Consider the following 20136-nt stretch of genomic DNA (forward strand, 5'->3'; position numbering starts at 1 on the left):
TGCCAAGCACTATACTAAGTTTTGGGGTAGATGGAAGATGATGAGGTCCCACATGGTGTTCCCAGCCTAAAGAGAAGAGAGAACAGGTATTGCATCCCCATTTTGCAGATGGGGGAGCGGAAGCACAGAGAAGTTAAGTGACTTGTTGAAGGTCACACAGCAGGTAAGTGGTGGAGCTGAGATTAGAACCCAGGTTTCCTGATTCCCAGGCTCATGCTCTTTCCGCAAGTCCATGCTGAATCCCCAGGTTCAAGGTTTTAGGTCAGGAAACAAGGAGGAAGAAGGGGGTGGGGGGGTGGTACTATTGAATTACAAAATTTGAGGTGGATCCTGTTTGTTTACAGAAATCAGTAATAGCATTACAGTGTCAGCTTTAAAAAGCACCAAGTGGAAGGTCGATTTGGAATTCCTTGGCTTTGTTTTTAACGTATGTAGTACAAAAATGGGCACATTGCCCTCAGTGAAAGAAGTGATTCAATGCCTTTTAATGTTTCCCCCTTCATTTGGAAGCCAAGGGTTATATTAATTTTGCTGTATATCCATTGTGTTGACATTCTTTGCAGCAACAGAATGTTCATGGCAGATATGGAGGTGTAGATTATTGTTATTCAAGGAGAGTACCATGTCATGATCTGAGGTGATAATATTGAAAGCCTGCTGCTAGTGTGTTATCATTTAAACAGAAAGCAGCTACTTGATAAATTGTGACACCTATGTAGACAAGCATTGGTTAGGTTCCACTAGGGAGTCCAGTTTGCACTGAATAAGCAATAAGTTGCTTAAGTATCATTGAAATGTTATCGGTCCCTTTCCTAGGTTTTATCAATCAGCAAATAAAACAAGGGACCAGACTCAAAGAAGCTTCTATCCTTAACTTCCCTTAAAGTTCCCAAACACAAATGCTCCATAAAAACATAAACTGAGAGACCTCAAGGCATTTGATGTGGAAAAGATAGTCCAAATACTTATCAACACTGGCCTTCAGGCATTTCCGTGAATGTTCAATCAATCAATCATATTTATTGAGCGCTTACTGTGTGCAGAGCACTCTACTAAGCGCTTAATGATCAATGAACATTCACTTGGCTTAGTGGAAAGAGCAATGGCCTGGGAGTCAGAAGGACCTGTGTTCTAATCCTGGCTCTGCCACTTAAATGCTGTGTGACCTTGGACAAGTCCCTTCGCTTCTCTGTGCCTCGATTACCTCATCTATAAAATGGGGATTAAGAATGTGAACCCCATGTGGGACAGGGACTGTGTCCAACTTGATTACCTTGTATCTACCCTAGTGCTTAGTACAGAGCCTGGCACATAGTAAGCTCTTAACAGATACCATTAATAACAACAACTCAGCCTGCCCACTTCATTCCTCTACTACCAACCTATTTACAGTACCTTGATTTTAACTCTCACCATTGACCCCAGATCATGTCCTCCTCCTAATCTGAAACTCCCTTCTCCTTCATAGACAACACACTACCACTCTCGTGATCTTCAAAGCCCTACCAAAATCACATCTCCTCCAAGAAGCCTTCCCTGACTAACCTTAATTTCCCCACCCTATTCGCCCTTCCTCCTATGTCGCCTATGTGCTTGGGTCTGTAGCTTTTAAGTAATTTGATACTCACCCCACCCCCAGTCCCACAACACTTAAATACTTAATCCTGTATTCTACCATTTCCCCTTTCTGTAGTTTATTGGAACGTGGCTCCCCAACTAGATTGTACGTTGCTTGAAGCCAGGGATCATGTCCACCAACACTACTTATTGAACAGCTCTCTGCAAATAGAACATTCTCAGTAAATACCATTGATTGATTGATTGTAAAACAGGGATTATGTCTAATCTGGTTGCATTACATCTGTCCCTGTGGTCAGCACAGCACTTGGTACAGAGAAAGCATATAACAAATACTGCAATTAGTATTATTAGCAATGGTCATGGGGTGGTTTGACTGCATCCAGCAACACTTGGGGCAAATTAGGGAATGAAGTGACTAAAGATGTGCCTCAGTGAAACCATCAAGGCAGGAGCAAGGAGAAGCACAATGCCCTGTTTTAATTTCTTGCCTTATAATCATTAATATAATTTCACCCTGCTGATTAATTTAGGGGCTTGTTCATTTAAAATCCAGGCCCTCTCATCCTCCAGGCAGCCCCCTGAGAGTCATTTGGACATTCAATTCTTCCAAAACCAACATCTCCGCACAGGCCACCCTTAGAGGCAATATGCTCAGTTGCAATAATTTAAACATGCAAAATGAGACTTGCTAAATAGGTACCAGACACGACCCCGAGAGGACAAAGGGCAGGGAGAGCAGGTACTCTTCAAACCTGCTGAGACTGGATAGGATTTGACTTTCTAAATACAGAAAGCCCGAGGAACGTAAGATGCAATGGAATGTCCTGTCTCTTACTTTCTGAGACAGATTGTACTGTACTAATAGGATTTTCTGAGGATAAAAGACTGCGACTCAGCTACCCGGAAAGTTTTAATCAGGTACCTTGCCTCGGCCCAACTGACTTCAAACCGGAATCCAGAGATATAAGGGGAAGAGCTGTTTTAATTAAAAAGGAGGGGAAGGAGTTGAACTGTCTAATTGAGATTTTAACAGCCAGTTCAGGATCACTTATGAGGAATAGTAAATAAAACTGAGAGTTGGGCAGGTTCCTAACTGTGTTTCACTGATTTTTTTTGATAAGATGAGAGGTGGAATAGCATGAACTTGAAAGAGAGAAAGAGAAAGCGTGCTTGGAACTGAGAGTTTGGGGTTCTGAGATCTATTATTGGCTCTGGCTGTTACATGCTGTGTGACCCCAGGCAAGGGGCCTGGCCACTCTGTTTTGAAGATGCTTCATATACAGAGGGAGATAATAATGCCTGGGGAAGTCCCTAGTGGGAGGTCTCTAGACCTGGGGTTGGGGGTGGCTGGGGGCGGGGGGGGGGGGGCAAACTGGTCAGTTTAGTCAACCTCCTCCAGTTCCCCGAGAGTACTCCTGAATTCCCTCCCAGCATTTATTATCAAAGTTGATTCCAGGAAGTAGATGTCATGCAGGTTGTTTTGGTGTAGAAATGATGGAGGAGCATAGGGATAGACACGTCCAGGAGAACTAAAGGGAGTCAGTGGGGAGGTGTGTGCATGGCTAAGTGGAAAGAGCATAGGCTTGGGAGTTAAAGGTTGTGGGTTCTAATCCAGGGTCCCCACGTGGGACAACCTGAGTACCTTGTATCAACCCCGTGCTTAGAACAGTGCTTGGCAGGTAGTAAGAGCTTAACAAATACCATTATCATTATTATTATTATTATGGATGTGTGTGCTCATATGCATTTGTACACACACACACACTCTTTCTCTCTCTCTCTCTCTCTCTCTCTCTCTCTCTTTCTCTCTCTCTCTCTCTCTCTCTCTCCCTCCCTCTCTCCCTCTCTCTCTCCATCCCCCCCAAAGCCCATATTTCTGAAAGACCTAGATGGGCCAGGATGACTGACCCCTGAAAGGGCGACAGCTCAGAGCCCAGGACAGACCTAGCCAGGTAGCTCCCTGGCTTTCAGCAGACTCCCTCAGGGATCCTTAATTCTCTTTCCATTTATTACAAAGTGAGGCTCTAGGTTTCAACACCATCAGGATGCCCTTATCACAGTGGAGTGTGAAATTGACAGCAAACAAGGGGCACTCCTGCTGAATAAATTTGAGCAACACAAATCCTCTCCCTAAATCACTAAGTCTGTTTAGCACTTGGCACCGAGCTGCCACTGTTCAATAATGTGAACGTTTACTTTTGCTCCTATTCTTCAACCGGTGCAGACTAGATAGGGTTCTAATGTCACCTCATCTCAGCCACTCCAAATATGGCCATAATCCTGTTGGCTAATGAAATGAAGAGAAGCTGTCACCAGAGAAAGCTTTTTTTTTTTCATTTTCATTTTCATGCATATGACAAAAATAAGCCAATTGAACTATGTAGTGATTCTGAATTATATCTGTTTGAGAGAGACAGGATATTACAAAGGCTGTTAATATAGTGGAAAATTATATTAAAGTGAGACGAGACCCAATTGATTATGCGCCACTCTGTTTTCGATGGGCCTGATGCTGGTTATGTATGCATAGTGATAAGTCCTAAATGTAGTAGCCAACTTGATAGCTTTCTGGGTATATTAAGTTTATCACGAACTGGGCTGCACATTAGGTTTGCTTTACTCATCCGGAAACCATAAGCAACAAACAACCTCACCTCGAGTATTGATAAGGAAGTGGTGATAAACAGAAAATACATTTCTCCAAGGTCTTTCCTTGAACCTGGACTTTCATGGGTAGCTTTCTGCATGTGCAATTTCAGAAGAGCAAGCTGTTATGGAACTGCAACCCCTAACCTTGTGGCTAGCCTGCTGAACTCCTGATTTAGGCTCCAGCTTAAGTAGTAAGCAATTGCATATTCCCATCAGAAAATGCCATATTCATATTGCGGACTTCTCAGTCACTGATTAGGTTCGAGTCCCATTTTGTGGGTGCTTCAAATTACAGAGAAGTTCGAATTAGACATATTGATATCAGCTTTGGATTCTGACAATTATTTCGGTGCCTTGCAATACAGTGGTAGTGAAAGTCCCAGCTGTGGAGCAGTGTGTTTCCTCTTGTTGGAATTGTATAGAAGGCGAGGCTTGCGAGTCGACAGTATGTACAAATGTTGGTATCAGTGAGCTGGAATCTTCTGTCTGATGCTTCCAAGGACACAGCCACTGCAGGAGTCATTGAGGGGACGATGACTCCCCTACCTTGTTCTCCATTCAGAACAGACAGCCGTCTGCTTGAAGCAGAGGATCACTCCCTGGGTAGTAGCGGCTTGCTCTGTTCTTCTTGCTCCTTCCACCCCCTCCCGCGGAAGGTCTTTAAGCAGAATTGAGAAGATGTTGTCGGAGAACAGAGCAGCAGTAAGCAGTAGATTGGTCAGGATTACTCCTTGAAGGCAGGGAGCATATCTATCAACTCTGTTGTACTGGAATCTCCCAAACACTTAGTATGGTGCTCTGCATATATTAAGCACTCAATAAATGCCACTGATTAACTGATTGATTTGGAGCATACCAGCCAGTCCAACCCTGCATACCCGAGGCAAGCCCCTCCTTGAGGGTTCATTCAAGGCACGGACATGACATAGCGTTCTTACCTTGTACCCATACAGGGAAGAAACAGATGGTGGAAGACATATCCTCTCTCTCCAGTTAAGTCCACATAGGCTTTCCTCCACAATTTAAAAGTCAGGAGTTGAACCCAACTCAACAGTAATAGTAGCGATCATAGTAGTAGTACTATTAAGTAGTAGTACTAGTAGAAATTGTGTCCTTAGAGTAGCCTCTGAAAGACATGCTGTGAACCATTCTGCGATTTTCAGGAGCACGGTGTAGTGGACAATAATAATAATAATAATGGCATTTATTAAGCACTTACTATGTGCAAAGCACTGTTCTAAGCACTGGAGAGGTTACAAGGTGATCAGGTTGTCCCACAGGGGGCTCACAGTCTTAATCCCCATTTTACAGATGAGGTAATTGAGGCCCAGAGAAGTTAAGTGACTTGCCCAAAGTCACACAGCTGATAATTGGTGGAGCAGGGATTTGAACCCGTGACCTCTGACTCCAAAGCCCGTGCTCTTTCCACTGAGCCACGCTGCTTCTCTACAAGGCATGGGCCTTGTAATCGGTGTACCAAGCTTCTAATCCTAACTCTGCCATTATGTCCTCTGTGACCCAAGGCTAGTCACCTAACTTCTCCGTGCCTCAGTCACCTCATCTGAAATGTGGTGTCTAAAATACCTGTTCTCCCTCCTACTTAGACTGTGAACCCCATGTGGGACAGAGACTGTTTCCAAATTGTTTATCTTGTTTCTACCCCAGTGCTTAGAACAGTGCTTGATGCATAGTAAGCGCTTAACAAATATCAAATTATTATCGTTGTTATTCTCCTTCATCCAAAGATATCACTTTAAGGGAAAAAGATTTCCAGTTCCCGACTGGAACAGCTAGTTGTAATTTGTTTCACCAATCTCTTCGAAGTATTTCCTTTGGGTGACAGAAACCCCAGCTCTGTATGACAAGTTTTGTCTCATCAGCATGTGGCTTGGGCAGCCGACTGCCAGGTTCATTGTTTTAGGGGGGCTTTTTTCACGGCAAAAACAATCTAGTTTCACTTATATTTACAGTTTGGAGGCTGAGAGAATCAGGGTTCTGCTGAAAAAATGGACTTGTGAGCTTGAACTGAAATCCCTGAGGTGTTGGTATCCTCCACATACATAGAGTCTCTTTTCTTTTTAATTAAGGTATCTCACATATTGAACACAGAGAAACAGTGACTGCTCATGAATCATAAAGTGATTTTCTTCTCACATTCTTACTCCTCTACAGTCCTAGACTGTGATAATGGATACTTGACAATAAAATCTCAACTCTCTTGTAGCTACCTTGGTACGTCCAAAAGAATTAGTGTCTCAGCACAATGATGGGAAAGTTTGAGGAAGCAGGAGGCAACATGAAGTGCTACCAGATGCCCTGTTTAATTGCAGGAAAAAAATAGTCTCAATTCCTGCTGTTATTTGGACTATTTGAGCTATTTTTGCTGACATTTTTAGAGACAGAGCCTTGACTTTATCCAGTACCCTCCCTTTAGACAGGTTGCCAAAGCTAAAACAAAAAAGTTTCACTCAAGTTCAGCTTTCATTCATTCATTCAGTCATATTTATTGAGCGCTTACTGTGTGCAGAGCATTATACTAAGTGCTTGGGAAGTACAAGTTGGCAACATATAGAGACGGTCCCTACCCAACAGTGGGCTCAGAGTCTAGAAGGGGGGGACAGAGAACAAAACAAAACATATTAACACAATAAAATAAATAGAATAGATATGTACAAATAAAATAGAGTAATAAATACGTACAAACATATATACATATATAGAGATACTGTGGGGAGGGGAAGGAGGTAAGGCAGGGGGGATGGAGAGGGGGAGGAGGGGGAGAGGAAGGAGCGGGCTCAGTCTGGGAAGGCCTCCTGGAGGAGGTGAGCTCTCAGTAGGGCCTTGATTTCCCCTTTCCCCCACAGCACTTATGTACAAATCTTTAAACTCAATTGCCTCCCCTACCTGTATGCAATTTTAGTGATGGTCTTCCCAGCTAGAGTTTAAGTTCCTGGAGGGTAGGGATCTGTCTACTAAATCTGTTGTACTTTCCCAAGCACTTAGATTGTGAGCCCCTCTAGCGACAGGGACTGTCCCTAATTCCTACCTATATATTCTCTGCCAGCACTAAGTACAGTGCTCTGCATGCAATGAAGCCTTAATAAATATTATTGCTAGTACTACTGCTTAATTCAATATTTATCTACTGATTGATTAACCCACCTCCTACTCTTTCAGTGTGGTTGCATCTGTTTCAGTTCTGTTATTTAGGAAACATTTACTTTCCTCTCCACCCACTCCCCACACCATTCCTCCACCAATCATTCAATCACTGGTATTGAGCACTTAAATACGAGCAGAACACTGTACTAAGCACTGGGGAGAGTACAATACAGCAGATTTAGCAGCCACATTCCCTACCCATAACAATTCTGCTCCTGGTCATTTCATATAAATAATCAATCAATCAGTTCTATTTATTGAGAACCTACTGAGTGTAGAGCACTGTTCTCAGCACTTGGAAGAATACAGTATAACAAAGTTGGTAGACATGTTCCCTTCCCACAGGATGCTTACAGTCTAGAGGGATATAAATAACGTTGATAATCAGTGTTCTCACCACATTAGACTGTGAAGCACTGGCTTGGTCATTCAAATCAATCAATCAATCAATGGTTTTACTGAGCACGTACTATGTGCAGAGCACTGTACTAAGCTCTTGGGAGGGTACAACACAAAAGAATTAGCAGACAGGTTCCCTGCCCATAATGAGCTTACAGTCTAGAGGGGGAGACAAACATTTACTTTGTGCCTGGCACTGTTCTAAGCACTGAGGTAAATACAAGGTAATCAGTCTGGACACAGTCCCCATCACACATGGAGCTCACAGTCTTAATCCCCATTTTACAGATGAGGTAACTGAGGCCCAGAGAAGTGAAGTGACGTGCCCAAAGTCACACAGCAGACAAGTGGCAATGCTGGCTTAGAGCCCAGGTTCTTCTGACTCCTGGGACTGTGCTGTACCCACTAGGCCACGCTGCTTCTTAGAAAGTGGCTTTATAAAACAAGGTAGTTCTATTTTCAAGCATTTGTAAATGTAACATTTGGTGACACAAAAGTGTTTGCTAGGGGACTAAAGCGTACCTATAGAGTGCTAATAAATATCCTTGATAGATTGATTGATATTGGGGTTGCACTCAGCCTGAAGACTCTGAAGTTATTGCCTGCTCTGTGCTTGACAGTAGCCTCTGGATCTGTAGCTTCTCTGAGCCAAAAAAGCAACTGCTAAACTCATGGAAAGTCCACAGATTGGAGCCGTTTTTCCAAGAGACTCCAAGTTGTCTTGGTTAGGCTGACTATGTAGACAACTGCAGATTTTTTAATCAATTTGGCATTTTTTCCCCTTAAGAATATGAACCCAAAAGAATCTTTTTTTTCCCTATAGAGACTTCTTTTTCATTCCTGCTTCCTGTTTTGACAGTGTAAGCCATACTTGGGCAGGAAAAAAAAAGCCCACAAACATAATTGCAACCATGTCTAATTAGGCAGAGCTATGTAAATTCAGCGTTTCTACATGATTATAAATGTCAGGAGAGACTTAGATAAGACATGAGAGTTTTGAGTATCTCTTGTATACCTAGTCTAAGATGTCCTTATTGCTAATCCTATTCATCTCGAGTTGCTTCCTAATTAGAATATTTATGGACTAATAAGAAGGTGAACAAGACACTCGAATTCTATTCTAAAGGTGAGAGTAGGGATTCATTAGACTCAATGTCACTGTTTAGATTGCTGTACAATGCAATTAAAATTGCACTACAGATTCATTTAGGAACGTGCTCCCTAAATATTTCTTACTAAAGTTTCTGTGGTTCTGAAAATGTATCTATTCCAGTGTTTATTAAGTATCAGGCCATCAAACTTTCTTCTGCTTAAAACTCCTTCCTAAAATATTCAGTGGATGTGGCCCAGAATAGATGAGAACTTTATTGTTTCCTAGTTTTAAAGTATTTCCAGGAAAAGACAGCCAGTACTTTCTTAATTTTTTTTTTCAAGCTTTTCTATCTTACTGTATGAACAAAGAAAGAATGTTGGTAGGTTAACAGGTACTTCAGTATGTGCATCAGGAGTTTCTAACCATCCATCATCCCACTGCCTTCATGGAAATTCATGAGAGAGAAAGAGAGAAGGAAAAAGAGAGGAAAAAAAGAGAAAGAGGGAGAGAGAGAGGGAGAGTGAGCAAGAGAAAGAGTGTGTTGGAGTTTTCACCTTTGGGAATCTTTAGAGAGAAGGAGAAATGGGGGACTGGGGAAGAAACCTGTAAATCCATCTCTCTTCAATTAAGCAGTGAGATTGATGAGAGACAAGCAGAGCTAAGCAAACTCACTTTAGTGGGGTCTTTCACAGACCTCTACCTCTCTCTACCCTTCAATCCCCTGAGTCAGTTTTCTCCTGTCACTTCTCCTTGTACTTCCCTTTGGTAAGTTCCACCGCCATTGCTATTAACCATCCCCTCCCCCTTTCCAACCTTTAACAGGACCCTTGGAATAGTATGAATTTGTCACACAAGATGATTTCATAGGTAAAGATAAATATAGCCCTGTTCCATTGCTGATGAATATCATTATCACCATTATTGACTAATTAATGTATTCACATTATTCAAATTCAGGTAGAAAATATTCCTTGGTGTCAAAATGAGTATCTTTCCTTTGTTATGTGAGAAGCTCCTGACATCTTATGGAAACGGTGAAAAAATATTTTTCTTAGAAAGCCGTTCCAGAGTAATTAATGTCCCGCCGGTGTCTTCACCATCCCTATTATGCTTCAGTGCTGAAGAAGTTTGTAGGAAACTGGAGTTTTGCAGGATAATTTCAAATAGCATACGATTCGTTGCCCTCAAGTAGTGGATCATGGTTTCAGATGAGGAAAAGAAACTGAAGGAAATCTTCCATTAATCCAAAACAAATCCTATTTTCATGCCAGAATTTTTAACAGTTTTAAGGTTAATGAAAGGAAGAGGAGAAATCCAGGGCCTGAACCAACCTCCAGATGGAATTATTTTAAAATCATGTGACCCATTCTCCCTGGGCATAAATTACTTCACAGTTAAGTTAGACCCTTTGAGAATCTGTATTCATTCCTTAAGCCATTTAAGAAGCAAGTATTTTACGTCTCTAATTGTTACAGCAGGGGTCTGGAAGAGTTCTGGCTTAGGATTTCTCTACACTTTTCATAAGGTGTCTTTAACCCCATAGCATTTGGTTTCAGACAAAAGGTTTCATCCTGAAACTTTGATGCCATTACAGCTCCTTTCTTCTGAGCCATCAGTTGAGTTATAGTGCATTAATTTAGCTGAAAAGAATTTCCCATTAGGGTAGCCACTTTATCGAGGGGAAGGAGGATGGGATAAGTAGTAGCCTGGACATATAAAAATTGGCAAAGCCTCGGACCACCTGTTGAAAAAACAGTGAAAGTGCCAACAAAAGACAGGTGCTCGATGCATTGCTAATCATTTTAATTGAAGCGTCTTTGATAGCTCTTTATCACTGATACCCCAGAAGTGTGGTATCTGGGGATATGATGGGAAACCAACCAAATTAATCATGGGCCAGAACCCAGTGAATAAGATATTCACGGCAACAGTCTAGTTGGTGAGTGGGGAGGAAGAGAAAGTTAGATGTGAAAAAAAGGGACTATCTCACATCCTCATGAAGTTAAAAAATGGGAGAAAGTGTTGGTAAGTGGAGTGCATATCCCATCCTGGAAGTTAAGGCTGGGTGATGAAGCCAAAAGGCCTAGATTTCCCAGGCAGGAGGTGATTTTGAAACAAAGGGCAGTTCTTTAATTTGTTTCCAGATGCTACAGTGGCCCTTTGATTTCCAGAGATTCATTCATTCATTCATTCATTCAGTCGAATTTATTGAGCACTTACAGTGTGCAGAGCACTGTACTAAGCACTTGGAAAGTACAATTCAGCAATACAGACAGTCCCTGCCCACACAGGCTTATGGTTTAGAAGAGGGGGAGACAGACATCAAAACAAGTAAACAGACATCAATATAAATAAATAGAATTATAGATATATACATACATGCATAAGTGCTTTGGGGTGGGGGGAGGGACCAAAGGGAGCAGGTCGAGGTGATGCAGAAGGGAGGAGGAGCTAAGGAAAGGGGGACTTAGTCTGGGAAGGCCTCTTGGAGGAGGTGTGCCTTCAGTAGATCTTTGAAGGAGGAGAAGAGTGATTGTTTGGCAGATTTGAGGAGGGAGGGCGTTACAGGACAGAAGTAGGATGTGGGCCAGGGGTGAGTGACAAGACAGGCGGGATCGAGGCACAGTGAGAAGGTTAGCACCAGAGGAGCGGAATGTGAAGGCTGGGATGTAGAAGGATGTAGGTTGATAGGCACCCCCTGGAGATTTTTGAGAAGGGGGTGACATGCCCAGAACGTTTCTGTACAAAGATAATCTGGGCAGCAGAGTGAAGTATGGACTGAAGTGGAGAGAGGCAGGAGGTTGGGATCAGAAAGAAGGCTGATGCAGTAATCCATTCAGGATAGGATGCGTGATTGTACTAATGCTGTAGTGGTTTGGATGGAGAGGAAAGGGCGGATCTTGGCGATGTTGTGAAGGTGAGACCGACAGGATATGGTGACAGATAGGATATGTGGGGTGAATGAGAGAGCGGATTCAAGGATGGCACCAGGGTTGCCGGCTTGTGAGATGGGAAGGATGGTTGTGCCGTCCACATTGACGGGAAAGCTCGGGAGAGGATGGGGTTTGTGAGGGAAGATGAGGAGCTCTGTCTTGGACATGTTGAGTTTTAGGTGGCAGGAGGTCATCCAAGTAGAGATGTCCTGAAGGCAGGAGAAGAAGTGAACCTGGAGGGAGGGAGAGAGAACAGGGGAGGAAATATAGATTTGGGTGTCATCCATATAGAGATGATAGTTTGGAGATTGGACCATTACAGTTTAAAATGTAGAGCTAATACACTCAATGATGCTTTCATGGTCACAAAAATTAAGGCCCCTTTTCCGGAGTGTTATGGACACACAGTAATTCCTCACCTAGCTAGATCAGATCCATTGAACCACATTAGTATGCATGGATATACCTGCTCAAAGCACTTATTACCTTGTAATTGGGGACTAGTCTAGTGTTAGATTAGATAACAAAACTAGAATTGGCCATCTTGGATAAGTACACATCCAATTTGGCTCCATTTTCTGACCCTTCTTTTTTGTCCAGTTTGAATAATTTATCAGCCTGGATTATCAACAGCCACTGAACTTTCCACTACAGGCATACTTTGGGTTACAACCACCTCTCAATATGTGTAACCCGGGTGTACATCCTGCATTATGTGCTGACTTCTCAGAACACAGTTGCCCCCTCCCTCATCCAGTATTACATCCAATCACTGCAGATAAGTCAATTCCTTCTGGGCCTCCCCCTCATCATCTGGCACCCCTCTACCTGACTGCCCAGTTTCTCTACCCACTCCTATGCTCCAGTATTAAAAAGAAGGTGGTTTCCTACCCCACTGTTGCCACCACCACCATCCCCATCCCCTTTCAAGTCCCAGTTCATAGCTCCCACTCTCCACCTCAGCTCCAGATGCAAGGGCCTGGACAAACTGGGACATGATGGAGGGAGGGAGGGAGGGAGGAAGGTTGCAGTCACCTTCTTTGCCACTACTTTCAAAGCCCCTCAAATCCCACCCCACTCCTTGCCTTCCCCCATTCTGCCAGGTTTGGCCAGGGCAGTGTATGGATGAGTACTGTGAGCATTCAATAAATGTTTGCAACTGACTCAAAGGTAAAAAAAAATCCAGGTATCTGCTTTTCCCAAATGGAGAGGCAGAAGGGAGACAGTAGGACACTGGGTGCTATGGAGAACGTGGTTTTTACAGGTGTGCTTTCCATGCATGGCAGTGCATATTTTCTGGCGGTGCAAGTTCTTTCATTGAGATCAATCTTTCGTTGGACCTACAAGTGGGAAGTGGAAAGTGAGGAGGGAGAGGTGTAGGGGCAGCAGCAACCACATTCATAGCAGCAATGATCATTATTGGTTAGCTTAAAAAATATATTGAGGTTTAAGGGGGAGTTGGGGGAGATGAGGAAGGGAGTCGAGAAAGTCAGTGGGAAGAGTGGGGGCAGGGTGCGAGGATGGAAAAGGGATTTAGAGTGTAATTTTGATTTATCTGAATGTAACTAATCACATATAAGTCTTTGGGCAAACATACTCCATGATGCGATCATCCATGATACAACCACATTTTTGAGAACTATAACCTGGTCACATCATGGGATCAATAAGTCAATCATATTGAGTGCTTACTGTGTGCAGAACACTGTTCTAAGTGCTTGGGAGAGTACGATATAACAGAGTTGTTAAACATGTTACCTGCCCACAAGGAGCTTACAGTCTCGCATCTAGTCCTCTGGTATTCACTCATTCAATCATATTAATTGAGCACTTACTATGTGCAGAGGACTGTACTAAGCACTTGGGAGAATACAATATTACAGACACATTCTGTCAACACAACGACCTTACAGTCTAGAAGAGGAGACAGACAATAAAATCAATAAATGAATAAATTACACATAAGTGCTGTGTGGCTGGGAAGATGGATGAATAAAGGGAGCAAGTCAGGGTGATGCAGAAGGAGAGGGAGAAGAGAAAAAGAGAACTTAGTCAAGAAAGGCCTCTTGGAGATGTGCCTTCAGTAAGGCTTTGAAGTGGAAGAGAATAATTCTCTTTCAGCTTTGAGGAGGGCTGACATTACAGGCCAGAGGCAGAAGGGGTTGAAAGCAAGATAGACAAGATCGTGGTACAGTGAGAAGGTTGGCACTAGAAGAGCGACACGTGAAAGCTAGGTTGTGGTAGGAGGGGGCAAGGAGTATGGATGAAGGCACCTGTGAACATTCAGTAAATGTTTGCAGCTGACTCAAAGGTAAATCACAATCCAGGTCTCTGCTTTTCCCTAATGGAGAGGCAGAAGGGAGACAATGGGACACTGGGTGCTATGGAGAATGTGGTTTTTACAGGCGTGCTTTCCATGCATGGCAGTGCATATTTTCTGGCAGTGCAAATTCTTTCCTAGGGATCAGTGACTCCCTGGCTAATGGTTTAGTTACAGATCTCAAAGGCTGCACCTGAGGGCCTTGTGGGACTGGTTTGAATGAGACCTCTGTGTCTGTCATCATCAGAATATGTGTTCCTGAAATATGCTAGCGTTTGCTTGTGGAGAGAAAGAGGGGACCCTCCTTGTACTGATGGAAATGAGGAAAACCTGCTACAGGGAAATGGAGAGGTGAGGGGCTGGTAACAGACAAAGGACTCTTTCCCCCCGGGAGATAATCAAGAAATGCAACCCTGGATCAAACTAAATTCATTTCAGAGTCTCATCTCTTTCCCAACAGGCCACCAATCTATAGCCCCACATTCCTGGGTTCTCACTGTCTGCAGCTTTTCCTCAGAAGGATCCCGATCTGGGCCCTAAAGCTCATATTTCCGTGAGGAGGAGGCATCCCTCCCAGGGGACCAGGACAGAGATGGCAAAAGAAAGAGCATCCAGGATGATTCCTGAGCTCGTGCCACCCCGGGGGTGGGGGGGCGGGGGGAGGAGGAGGAAGAGAGAGGGGGGAGAGGAAGATAGAGGGAGAGAGAGGGAGAGGGAGAGAGAGAGAGAGAGAGAGAGAGAGAGAGAGAGAGAAAACCACCAAGCCCCCTAAAGAGTTGGGATTGTGAAAGATCCCAGAAGGATAAAGAAACTCCTTCATCTTTTTGTTCTCAGTACTGGGTTCATTAATTCCTCATCAGTGTAGGAGTTTGGATTTCAGAGCACAAACTACCTCAGGGGAGAAGATGTGCTCATGGCCAACATGGCCCATGAGTACTTAGTGAAGCCCTTTCCTGAAGCATGGGCGAACTGGCTGGTGAGATTGCCATGAAATCCCAATGAAACCAGGAAGGAGGCTTCCAGTCTTCACTTGGAGGAAGAGGAAAGAATTCATGTCAAGGCCTTCTTTAACTGGTTAATATTGTACTAGTTTCCATGATCAGAGGACTTGACTTATAGTAGCTCCCTCCTCCTCCTCCTCCTCCAAATATCTCTGAGATAAAGAGCAGGGATGTTCTAGCCCTTTGCAACAGGCATACATGAACACAACCTTGCCCAGGGCCCCTCCCCAGGCATGAGGAAAAACTAAGATCAGGGTGGGGGTTGGGTCTCTCTCCCAAACCTATGATTTAGTCCACAGCCTGTGCTAACTCCTTCCTCAGGAGCTTGTAGAGAAGCCTACTGGTGATGAGGATGCTGACAATGCCAAAAACAATGATGATGATAACTAGTAAAGGCCTGGAGTAGCAATAACCATAACTCCAACATGGCAATAATAACAAAAATTGGGGTATTCATTAAGTGCTCACTTTGTGCCATGCACTGTAGGACTCACAGTCTGAGGTGGGGGAAGAATAGGTTTTACTTAATTCCCATATAAGAGATAAGAAAACTGATGGCCAGAGAAGTAAAGCGACTTGCCCAAGATCCCACAGAGCCAGGATTAGAACTCAGGTCCTCAGACTCCTAGTGCTGTGCTGCTTCCACTAGGCCATGCTGCCTTGGAAGGTTTCCACTAACAACACCGACAGTGTTCACATGTTCCTTTCAGAAATAAAAATCCTCTAGTGTACCAAGGGGTGAAAAAAATGTAGATTTATACCAATACACATTAGATTTCCAAATAGTCAAGAAGGACTGTTGGGGAAATTGTGGATGATAGTTTTATTCTCACCAAGCACCTGCACAATTCCCTGCTGAGTCTGTGAACTCATAACGGTGTTTGTCTCTGTGATTCTTACATTACAATTCTTCTTCCCCCTTCCCTCCTGCCTCGTGAAGCTTGGGTTATTGCATTAAAACCAAAATGTTTGGGGCAAAATAGATGCCGACATTCATGCTCTATTAATGCTTCTCCCAACACCTTTTATTGCACATTATTAGCCAATCAGTGCAAAATCAATCAAAATCAGGCTACACTTAGCCTCCATCCACTTAGTGATATAGAATGGTGCTTTGTCATTTTCAGTTTTAATTTGAGCTGCCTGAATTTCTTAGAACCCTGCTTCCAACTGTAAGGCAGTCAAACTCTTTGTAAAATATCCAAACTCCCTTAGATAAGTTGAAGAATTTTAAAAGCCTCATCTCTGGGCTCCATCATCAGTTGTGGCTAAAGGTTAGAAACCCTTTATTATAGTTCAGACACCTGAATTGCATTCAATATTTAAAAATCCTGGGCCCATTTCTTCTTTAATGTCTTAGGGCAATCTAAGGTAATTCTAAAATAAAAGAAACAGGGACTGTTTTGGCGGTCTCCAAAGTGTTGGTTCTTTAATTAATATTTTACCCTGTTCAAATGAAACCTGCTTACTGGGCATCAAAACTGCCTTTGACACTTGCAAAGAACCTGTGAGTTCCTTCAATGACAGAAAGCATGGGAAATTAAATGCTCGTTGATTAAGGCTCTGATCTGAGAAAATTAAATTCCACTTTGAATTATTTAAATGGCTCATGGCTACTGCTTGGTCCTCATTTTGCATACAGTCATGGAAAAGGGCCAATTTATACTACAAAAAGTTTCCCTTGAACATGAGAAATTTTAGGATTAAAGGGAATCCATCTAGACTGGCTTCCTCCTTTGCATGTACAATCGACTCCTGTATTTGATTCTTCTCCCTACAGCTTCTTTTAAAGAATGATTGCTGACACCTCATGTCTTATGTACCGCTCTGCTCTATTTGATAAATTAAAACATTTGCCTCTTAGGAGCAGAAAATGTCCATGCAACCAGAAGTGCCAAGCTGGGAGGGGCATCAGCTTCCTTGGCTGCCATCAAGCGCTTAGTACAGTGCTCTGCACACAGTAAGCGCTCAATAAATACGATTGATGATGATGATGATGATCTTGGTGCCAAACAGGAGACTCAGAGCCAAACAGACCAGCTGCGGGGTGACCTGGAACTGTCCCAGTCACTCTGCATTGGCCCCAGAACAATGGGGCCAACAACCCCCAAGGAAGACCCAAAGAGAAACAGAATTGCCAACCCAGGCCCAAGGCGATGTAACCTCCCTGGGGGAGAATTGCAGACCAGAGGACTTCCCCAGTTCTTGACATCAGCAAGACTGTCTTTTGGGCTCCAGGTGAACATTCACCAGAATTACATTCCCCATTGCTTGCTCCCCCAGCTCACCAAAAGGCCTGTTCCATCCTCCATTGAGAAGCAGCGTGGTTCAGGGGAAAGAGCATGGCTTTGGGAGTCAGGGGTCATAGGTTCTAATCCCTGTTCTGCCACTTGTCAGCTGTGTGACTTTGCGTAAGTCACTTAACTTCTCTGTGCCTCAGTTACCTCATCTGTAAAATGGGGATTAAGACTGTGAGTCCCATGTGGGACAACCTGATTACTTTGTATCCCCACCCAGCACTTAGAACAGTACTTGGCACCTAGTAAGCTTAACAAATGCCATTATTATTGTTATTGTTATTATTATTATTATTATTATTATTATTATGAGCAATTTGACTGTGAGGACTGGCCCCCGGGTTCCTCTTAAGGGAAGTTGGGTTCTCTGGGGGAAATGGAAGAATGTTGCCCTGAGCCTGGTCATTTCCAAAGAGGCAAAAGGAAATCAATCAATCAATCGTATTTATTGAGCGCTTACTGTGTGCAGAGCACTGTACTAAGCGCTTGGGAAGTACAAGTAGGCAACATATAGAGACGGTCCCTACCCAACAGTGGGCTCACAGTCTAAAAGACTGTGAAAGACTTGAAAGGGAAGACTTGAGTCTTTCAGCTCCAGAGTAAACAGTTGTCATCATGGAAAATAAAGATTGTCCATTGCAGCAATGTTGGATTTGTTGTCTGCAGTGCTGAACACCATTTTCCTTACTGTATCTTCACCTCATAAAATTTATGCTAAAAAAAAAGTCACTCCTTTCTTGGTTGTAGTATACCATGTTGGTCTATCCGTCCCAATTTTCATTCAGGTTTCAGATACTTTCTCTGCAACCAAGGCAAACTTAGAACTGTTGACTCCTAGTTGTGGAGCCATTCCTCTTATTTCCCTTTCTTCTCATCCTTGTCCATCCACATGATGCTGAATGCTCAAGCAAGGAACTCATGCCCTCATTCTACTGGGATGTGCTTGGCCTATCAGTGGGGATGGGTTAATGGAAAGAGGCTCATAGCTTCTTGAACAGGTCCTCAGAGTAAAGGAAGGCTAAGAAGCCCTGCATCCCATTTAGAGATAATGTGAGTTTTTGAATAAGTCCAAATTAAGGCTTTTCATATCCTGTACACTTGTTACACTGTTCATACTTGCATAACCTTGCCTCTTGAGACATATGGAGCATGGCTTAGTGGCAAGAGCATGGGCTTGGGAGTCAGAGGTCGTAGGTTCTAATCCCGGCTCTGCCACTTTTTTTTTAATGGCATTTGTTAAGTGCTTACGATGTGCAAAGCACTGTTCTAAGCACTGGGGAGGATACAAGGTGATCAGGTTGTCCCACGTGGGGCTCACAGTCTTAATCCCCATTTTCCAGATGAGGTAACTGAGGCACAGAGAAGTGAAGTGACTTGCCCAAGGTCACACAGCAGACATGTGGCAGAGTCGGGATTCGAACCCATGACCTCTGACTCCAAAGCCCGTGTTCTTTCCACTGAGCCACGCTGCTTCTCTAATTGTATCACTTATCACCTGTGTGACTTTGGGCAAGTCACTTAACTTCTCTGTGCCTCAGTTGCCTCATCTGTAAAATGAGGATTAAGACTGTGAGCCCCACATGGGACAACCTGATCACCTTCTATCTACCCCAGTGCTTAGGATAGTGCTTGGCACATAATAAGCGCTTAATAAAATACCATCATTATTATTATAATTCACTGATGGAAAAGTCGCTGGGAGGATAGGGTTTGGGGGGGAAGACGAGGAGTTACATTTAGGATGCAGACCCACATTTTCAGAGTGGTCTCTACTCCTCAGAGAGAGGAAAGCGAAGAGGATCATGTCACCCTGAAGTTGGGGCAAATGACAGGAGGACTGGGAAACCTTTGCAAAATATGCCCCCTCCCATACACACACATCCTTGCTCTCATTTCTGTAGTCATTTAAGCTTCTTGAGGACAGCTATCACATCTACCAACTCTACTGTATTCTTCCAAATAATACAGTGTTCTGTACATAGTAGGCACTCAATAAAAAGCACTGAATGATTTACCTGCTGGGTTCCAATAGACTGGACAGGAGAAGGATATATCCAAGTTTAATGGTGCTTAGACATCCATTGGCTCCAGAGGCATGGCGGTCCTTGTTCCAGATTGGGAGGTTGACTGGGGAGCAGGGGAAAGAGGCTCAGAGTGCCAGGCCTTCCGCAAGAGTGGATGCCTTTCCTGGCCTGGGCACTACTCTATCATATTACACCACTGTCTGTGGCCTCAGGTTTGTAGAGATTGTCACGGCTCCAAGGGGCTTTAAATACTGGAGGACTACAACGTGGAAATCAGCTGCCTGTTAGGCAGCAGCAGCAGCTGTCAGTCGTGCATGGTCATGAGCCAATCAGGAGGCAAGCTGCAGGCGACGTTCACCCCGTCCAAAATCCCAGTCTGCATGGCTCACATGAGCAGCTTTGAGCCAAAATGCTCCAACAAAATTTCACATTTGCCAATCCCCTTTAGGAGTTAGTGAGAAAGGACGAGATGTTTATGGGACATTGAAAAAAATGGATTGGGGAATTATTTAGAAGTGAGCATGGGTTTCCTCTGTGAAAACTGGATCTTTGAGTTTCCCAGTCAGACTCCTCAGGGAATTGCTGGAGAATATAAAATAAATAGTGGTTTAGGAACCCACCGTGTATATTTCACAATGCAAAGACGGATTTACCCTCACGGGTTTACTTCATAATAG

At 43.6% G+C, this 20136-nt stretch overlaps 1 protein-coding gene across 1 annotated transcript in view; it reads left to right on the plus strand.

The window, feature by feature from the left end:
- The window catches only part of CDH4 (cadherin 4), a 724668-nt gene that overhangs the window by 594781 nt on the left and 109751 nt on the right, over nt 1-20136 (plus strand). The gene's annotated exons all lie outside the window — the stretch shown is intronic.

Source organism: Tachyglossus aculeatus, chromosome 8 (assembly GCF_015852505.1).
Source record: "Tachyglossus aculeatus isolate mTacAcu1 chromosome 8, mTacAcu1.pri, whole genome shotgun sequence".
Lineage (NCBI taxonomy): Eukaryota > Metazoa > Chordata > Mammalia > Monotremata > Tachyglossidae > Tachyglossus > Tachyglossus aculeatus.